Genomic DNA, 7,926 nt, shown 5'->3' on the forward strand with positions numbered 1-7,926 from the left:
GAGGTATCGCACTGTGTCGGATCTGGGAAGAGGTATATTGTTAAGAGTAACAGGTGGGCAGAAGCTTCGGCGGAGAGTGAAGGTCACATGGGTGCATTTTGATTCAATAACTTTTATACACAATTGGTTGCACCATTGCTCAATCCGGGTGAGGTGTGTTTGGTAGAAACAAATTTAACAATGGCTAAATACCTATAATTTCTTAGCTTGAAATTCGTTTTAAATAAGTCATGCCATATTTTGAAAGGTAAATTTGTTTATTATGAATTCATTGTAAGCTATTGATTGTTATTTTTAGGGTCTTACGTCAAGGAAGACGAGAAGATATATTCCCTCCTACGCAATATATGTACGAAATTATATAATTTTCGGAACATAAGTTGTTTTTCTAACTTATTAGTGACTATTAGATTTTTTCTTATTAGATTTTAGAACAATTACTCTTATAAGAATCCATATATTATTCTTAGCTAAGAATATTTTCAATTTAGTAACACGGTTCCGAACCGATTACTTCATCTCTAGTTATAACTTGTTTTGTACCCGTGCCCTGCATTAAAAAATAATTCATGTATTGCCATTATCCATTGGAAAAAATGTCCTCCTTCTTTATAAAAATATTTTTTTATAAATATAAGCTATTAGGAGCAAAGGGGTGACATGTTCTGCCCTCCTTAAAAGCAAAAGTGAAGCTAAAAAGTGTGAGATTGGCCACGCCCTCGGTCTCATGTTTACCACGACTAATAAATAAATAATAAATAATATTCACTTTTATAATCTAAATTTACAAAAGAGAGCCGGTGATTGTCTCCTGCTTCTCTGCATGCCCCTGAAGTTCATCATTAGGCCCGCCTTTTTGGCTTTACTTTACCTCCTTCATTATACTTCTATACTCCAAGATAAGGAGAATACTCTCAACATTATATAAAGTAGTAATTAAAAATAATAGTAGAATAATATTGCAACATCAGTATTATGAATGATACAAATATAATATAAGTTATACCTGAAGATGGGGTAAGGACCCCTAAAATATTCTTAATAAAAAATGATTTGACATAGCAACAGATTTCAGGCGTTCAAAAAAATGTTATTTCATCACAACGGCTAGAATAAAATTCACATTCAACCAACGGCTTACTGAATTTTATCGTGGTCACGTGATCCTAATACTTTGCTATGATTGACTCCATTGTACCTGCCCTTGTTTTCGAAGCCAATGTCATGTGGTACTGGCCAATTTTTGTTAGGAAACTACGTGTATGATTGGGTTGCAGATGAAAACGCTTAACGAAAACGACGTCTAACTATTGTAAGAAAGAAATAGCCTTAATTACAACTACTCATTTCACAAAGGAAAATTAGCTTCACTACACTCTATTAAAAACATTACTTTTTTTTTTTGATGCAATAACATTACAAATCATGAAATAACAAATTGAATACTACAAACTAAGAGTAGGTGGCATATTTTGCTGTATTGTTTATCCTTATTAAATTCCTTCACCTAAAACAAATTTATTTTCTTTGTGAAAATTCCAACAAAATACGCTTAATGTTCATTGTTCAATTTTAATGAATAATATTTAATTGCAGTGTAATGTTAATGGCAATATTTTTTACTAGATTATAAAATTTTTGTATGAATGTGATCAGTCATCACTATTGCCTATTGCCTACACCGGTGTGGCAAATAGTAATATTTATTACTAAATATAGTTTTTTGAATCTAAAAAAAAAATAAATATTAAAACTGATATTACAACAATTTATGATATGGTGTGGTTTGGGCCTTCTGGTATCCCTTCTGACCTAGTATCCTTCCTGGACAACCGGTCTAGCTGCTATTTTCAAGAGCAGGAGAATTTGTCGTTGGATAGGCCACGGTTCTGAATATCATTTATTTATCGAATATAATCTTAAATAATTACAAGTTATTGAGAAATTTGTGATGACCCGGCATGTAAAAACTGAGTTATTGAAATCAAGCTTAAACCCTCTAGAGGGTTGTAATAAAAATTGATAAATTTTCTTTCCCATATTTAAAGTATGCCTCATGAAAACACCTTACCTTTTCATCCATCAATATATAAAGCTTAAGAGTATGTCTCAACTCCTAATCTCTAGACCTACCATCCTAATTGGAAAAATCTATTACTCCTTTTTGTGTTAGGGAAACCGTTCAGTGTTTTTCTTGTATGTACTAATTATATGCAATGAGGCTTGAGTTGACTTTAAACAATTTAGAGAAACTTTCCGGAAAGTCAGTTTTTTTTCTCGTTATTAGTCGTCTTATTTTCAATATTTAAAGTTCAGATTTTATTCAGTTAATTATTATTTATTTGGTCATGTATTCATAACTTGCATGAAACAGGCTCGGATTATCTAAATTCAGTAGGGGTGTAACCGCGAGACACAACAAGATCTTCAATATTTTACCTAATTCCAATTAAAATACCATTAGCAATTCATAACACGATTTTATAACTGAAATACATCATCAAACCACTAATCTTGAACATATTGACTGCTCTATAGTACCCCTTTAAAAAATTCCACTTTTCCCTGTCGAACGAATCTCCTCCCAAGAACTATATCTGGACAGTCAACTATCTGCATACTGAAACTGTAAGTCGATTCTTACTTTACACCACTTACTAGACAGATGATTAGTAGCTTCTAATTAATCACAAAAGACCGACTCACATGAAACAACAAGGCCTATTTGGACTTGAGAAGTCGCTTTGGGGCTCCATTAAAACCTTCGCATTCTTCTCACATAAAATCCACGTAAAATCCTTAATTTTCCTTAATTGGTCAATAAAATATTTCATAATGACCTTAATGTTCCATATATAGCCCGAACAAGATACTACTCCTTCTATAATAAGCTCTACTCCAGTTCTTAGCTTTGCTTCCTCTTCTATTCCTGATGATCCGAGGTGCATGAAAAGAAGACGGCCTGGAGACCTTCTAATGTAGAAATTTTATGGGAGTGCTAATAAGAGTTTGTTACTTCACAAATCTTCCACACCATTACACTTTAATCATAACTACTTGCTATGGTTTTAGTTTAAATATAGTTGTCATTTTCAATATCTTAAGTCCATGTTTATTTATTTTAAATGTTTCGACCACGAGTGTTATTTACACTGAATTTACAAATTGACAAAAGTTATTAAATTACAATATTAAATTAAGTATTCGATTACAAACTCTGACATTGCATTAAGACTATACTTAATCGTAGATGTTAATAATTTAAAAAAACTAAAAATGTTGCGCATTCTTGCGGAATCTTCTTTAAACATGTCCTTTTTTCCTTTCTAAACACGATGGGTGCGTTGTGTTGATATCAGGATGGGAAAGACGGGTTGAGAATATCCTCTATTTTTTTTTCGTACCCTCCATTGAAAATAAGGAATATTTAGTTACAATGATGTCAGATCCTCTATCCAATCTAAAGAGCATCTATTGTGATTCATGAGCTACACATTCAGTGAGAATGTGCCTAACACTGAGATCGTTTCCGCAGTTGTGACACAATGGTGCGTTTTCTTTTTTATGAGATGACCGTGGGTGAGTTGAGTATGGCCTATCCTGAACCAGTATCTTGCTCGACGGTTTGTCCACTTTTACTTACAATTGATAATAAAAATATTATACGGTAAAAACGATAGAAAGTTATTTTGCTCTGTATATTACACATTTGTTTATCGTTTTACCAAAAACATTTTTTAATATCAAGATAAGCTGCAATTTAATTCTATATATTCAATTAACTATATAGTTTCATTTTAATCATCTGCTAAATTTACGAGTTAGAATATTTCGTTAGTAATGTAGCCGTGAAAATGTATGTGCACCTAAAATAAATAGCACCTTTAATTTTTGTTTAATTTACGAAAATTATGTATAGTTAGTAAACAAAATTTATGAGTCTGCAACGTAAATAAAAAATGGCCGTGTTTCCAAACGAAAAAAAAAATTAATTTTTCTCTCGGAAAAACATTTATCAATCTGTACATCAAATTGTTCTGGAGGTATCGATTCCACAAAATAAATTCTTCTACTACCGATTTTAAGTACATGGAATGTTGCTTTTAAAAAAATTATATTTCGGGAACTATTTTTTTTTTTTTTTATTGGATAGATTTATTTATTGATAGATATTACAATCTGCCACACAGTTGTGGGCAATAGGTAATATTGATGAATGATCTCATACATACTAAAATAAAAAGAATAAAAAATAAAATAAAAAATTAAAAAAAAATAAAATAAAATTTTAAAAAATCTCTTAAAATATATACAAACAAAAGAATAGACAAGATGAACATAATCAAACTATCTGTATGAAAAATAAATAAATAAAATAACATAATGATAAAATAATATATATTTCGGGAACGATTGAACATAAATAGCTCTTTAAGAACTCATAGTTTAGCAAATTTACTCTTCTTTAAATGATATTCTATTAGATTTTTTTTTTTTTTTTTTAAGGATATGGAACTCCTAATCAAAAAATAATGTTTTTTAACGTTTTGACACAGCCGCCATTTTTTATTCTCCCTAACTATACCTAGGAATTTCATCAATTTTGACTAACAATTATACATAGTTTTCATTAAAGTAATTAAATATTGGGGTGAAATAACTGACTTTTTTTATCCTCTAGGGTTCTCGGTATATAAGAAACTTAAATGAATGGAATATGGTCCGGGTGCGGTAAAAAAAAAACTCAAATAGTAGAATTATAGTATTTTATTGAGCCAACGTTTCGCCCCACGTTGCAGGGCTTCGTCAGGGCTGTTTTGACGGCAGTCAAAAATAAAGTTTATTGTCAAAATCAAATAAAAATAAAAATCAAATAAAGTTGATTTTTTTTTCAAACTTTCTCAACTGCCGTCAAAACAGCCCTGACGAAGCCCTGCAACGTGGGGCGAAACGTTGGCTCAATAAAATAGTATAATTCTACTATTTGAGTTTTTTTTTACCGCACCAGGACAATATTCCATTCATCTATTCACACGGTCAACCAACAATCTTCCAAGAATCTTAAATATTTTTTCTCAGAATTTAATCTTCTTTGACCCAACTAGGTAATTCCCTAATTTGAATTGAATTAAAACGTAAGATCCATCCATTGGTGTTTATAGAACAATAGGTTGCTGAAACAGTTTAGGTCAGGGTTATAGGTGCTCAATATCTGAGCATGGGTGAATATCAGTTCACCATACTTTAAAATAATAGGCCATATAATCTTTGTTTATGTTGTCAATGTCTGAGAGAAACGTAATGGACTCATCACATGTAAAAATGAACTGTATGTCCTTGAGTCCGCATGCCCACTTTTTTAAATGATATATGGGACCATTAATTTTAATTTAATAAATAAAAATATCATTTTTTTATAGTAATAATAGCCAAATTATATTTTTTTCATACAACAAAAATATCTTACGTAACAACCGACGATATTTTCATAACTTGTCTATCAAGATGTTTGTGCCTCGCCGACTATTGATAAACAAGTTATTGACAAAGTTATTATCTGAATCTTTACTAATTTATTTAAGCATAATAATTAGCTTATTAATTTAAAAAAGTAACGAATTTTTTTTTTTTCACTTTTCTTACAAAATTGTAACATTATAATGCTTGGTTGAGGAGTATGTCTGTATACCCCAAACCTTCATAAACCAAAAAAAACGAAATTTTTTTTCAAACTCTGTCAAAATATACACTATATATAATAACTGTACTAGTGATAAGTACTCTCAGTTACTAATTAGCTAATTATTCGATAAAGTAACGAATCGAAGGTTTTTTTTTGTTTAAGAAGTTATAGGCTTTTTTTTCTTTTTCATTTTTCGCCTTTAAATCCTAAACCATGAATCCTTATGAAAATGATATCGAAAAACAAATAACAATACATTACATTGTGCGTCGAATGAGTCTTACAACTCAAATAGTTCGGCCAAGTGGTATGATCAAACTCACCTGCTCTCGTTGCATATGAACTCATGGACAACTAGAGCAGTGAATTTACCACAATGCCCACTTGATCAAAATATTAAAATTATGGTTCATTCTATGCAAAATTTAATGTTCAATTTGTTTTACTGTAACATTTCCCCTGGAATTCACCGTTTAGGGATTCTAGGCGAAAATAAAAATAAATAAAGGATCTATTTCGTTATTTTATTAAAATAATTATCTGATAATTAAGGGATTTAGGTCCACCAGCAATATGTTTCCGTGTTAGTTTTGGTAGGAAACATGTTTAAGATTATATGCAGAAGTATATTTTATGGATTTGCTATACCACTGCGTTTGGATCACAATAAGTTTGGATAAGCGATATTCTACTGTAAATATAACATATGAGTGAGTACATTTGTTATATCGGCTTATTAAATATTGAATTTTATAATCAATTAAAATGAATGCTCATAAAATGTTGTATTATTTTTTATTTGAAAATTCTAATCATAACAACATCGGGCGCAACAAAAGCATAATTTAAAATTTATCTAAATAAGAGCGAAAAGAAACCTAGTTATTTTTCAATTAAAACTGTTCTAAGACTATACAATTATCATATAGACTTATATTGCACTATGAGTTGAGCGTTTATTTCTTTTTGTTTTAAATTAATATGTCCTTGCTCTGATCAGTCCTTTCTTTTAATAAAAAAATATAGTTATTCTTCTTGTGTTATTAATTAATCCAAATGATGACGGTAGTTACATATTTAATGTATTTTTATTATATCTTCCAATACACTGAAACGTATGTTGTGTTTTAAGCAACCGAACGTATTCGGGAAGCATTGCTTGAAAATAAATTATTCTTCTCTCTCTATAAATATGCTAGGCATATTATGACTAGAAAAATAAAAAACATTATAATGTTTAATTATTGATGGATATAAACAATAAAAAAAACTAAGGAAAGGCTCTCAAAAACTCACTATGAATGAATTGATTTTCCAACATAAAAAGTTAATCTAATTTGAAGTTTATTAAAGTAAATATATATATATATATATATATATATTTATATATGGTCATGAGTTCTCTCAGCATCGTTGAACTATCGATTCAAATCTAATCATTATATAGCAAGCTGTGATAAAATAATATTCACTTTCTGTTAAAATCATACATCATAAAATTTTAATTTTATTTTCACTTTTAGATACATGGAATAAATTGTAAGGGGCATTGTGATTGTGCAAAATTTAAAAATTCGAGTTTTACGGAAATACACGTTTGAGGGAATACGGTTCTCTGAGTCCAAATAACTGAATCTCACAAAATATTGTGTGTGTGTGTGTTTTTTATCAGGGTCGGTGGATATCTTCAAAAGATAAGAATAGGGTTGTACCTATCCGTGGGTGTTAAGAGTACTATGTAATTTTTAGTAAACAGTTACATTTAACATTTCTGTCACTTTTGCAAAAGAAAAATTTTATATAGGAGAAATATTACTCTTAAAATTTGAGTTTGTCAATCTGGAGCTTGGCTCATTTGTAAAAAATGTTCTCAAATTTCCAATTTTCCGGGTTTTTCAAATGATTGTGTGGGATAGTTCCCTCTGTAACCCCTCCTTAACGATGTCCTAATTTGTAAATGCTTAAGCCCATAGTAGTGTTTATGGCTCAATTAGTCCTTGGTAAATATTATTAAAAAACCTAAAACTTATTTAAAATCTATTTCTGTCAACGAAGCCAAATTATGAATCAGAAATAATCCCAGTCTGTTAGACATGATTCTTCAGAGAAGAATATCTAACTACTTGTGTAAACAAATTTAAATTGATAGATTTATTTATTGATAGATATTACAATCTGCCACACAGTTGTGGGCAATAGGTAATATTGATAAATGATCTCATACATACTAAAATAAAAAAAAT

Source organism: Halyomorpha halys, unplaced genomic scaffold (assembly GCF_000696795.3).
Source record: "Halyomorpha halys isolate HHAL.00 unplaced genomic scaffold, Hhal_1.1 Scaffold321.1, whole genome shotgun sequence".
Classification (NCBI taxonomy): domain Eukaryota; kingdom Metazoa; phylum Arthropoda; class Insecta; order Hemiptera; family Pentatomidae; genus Halyomorpha; species Halyomorpha halys.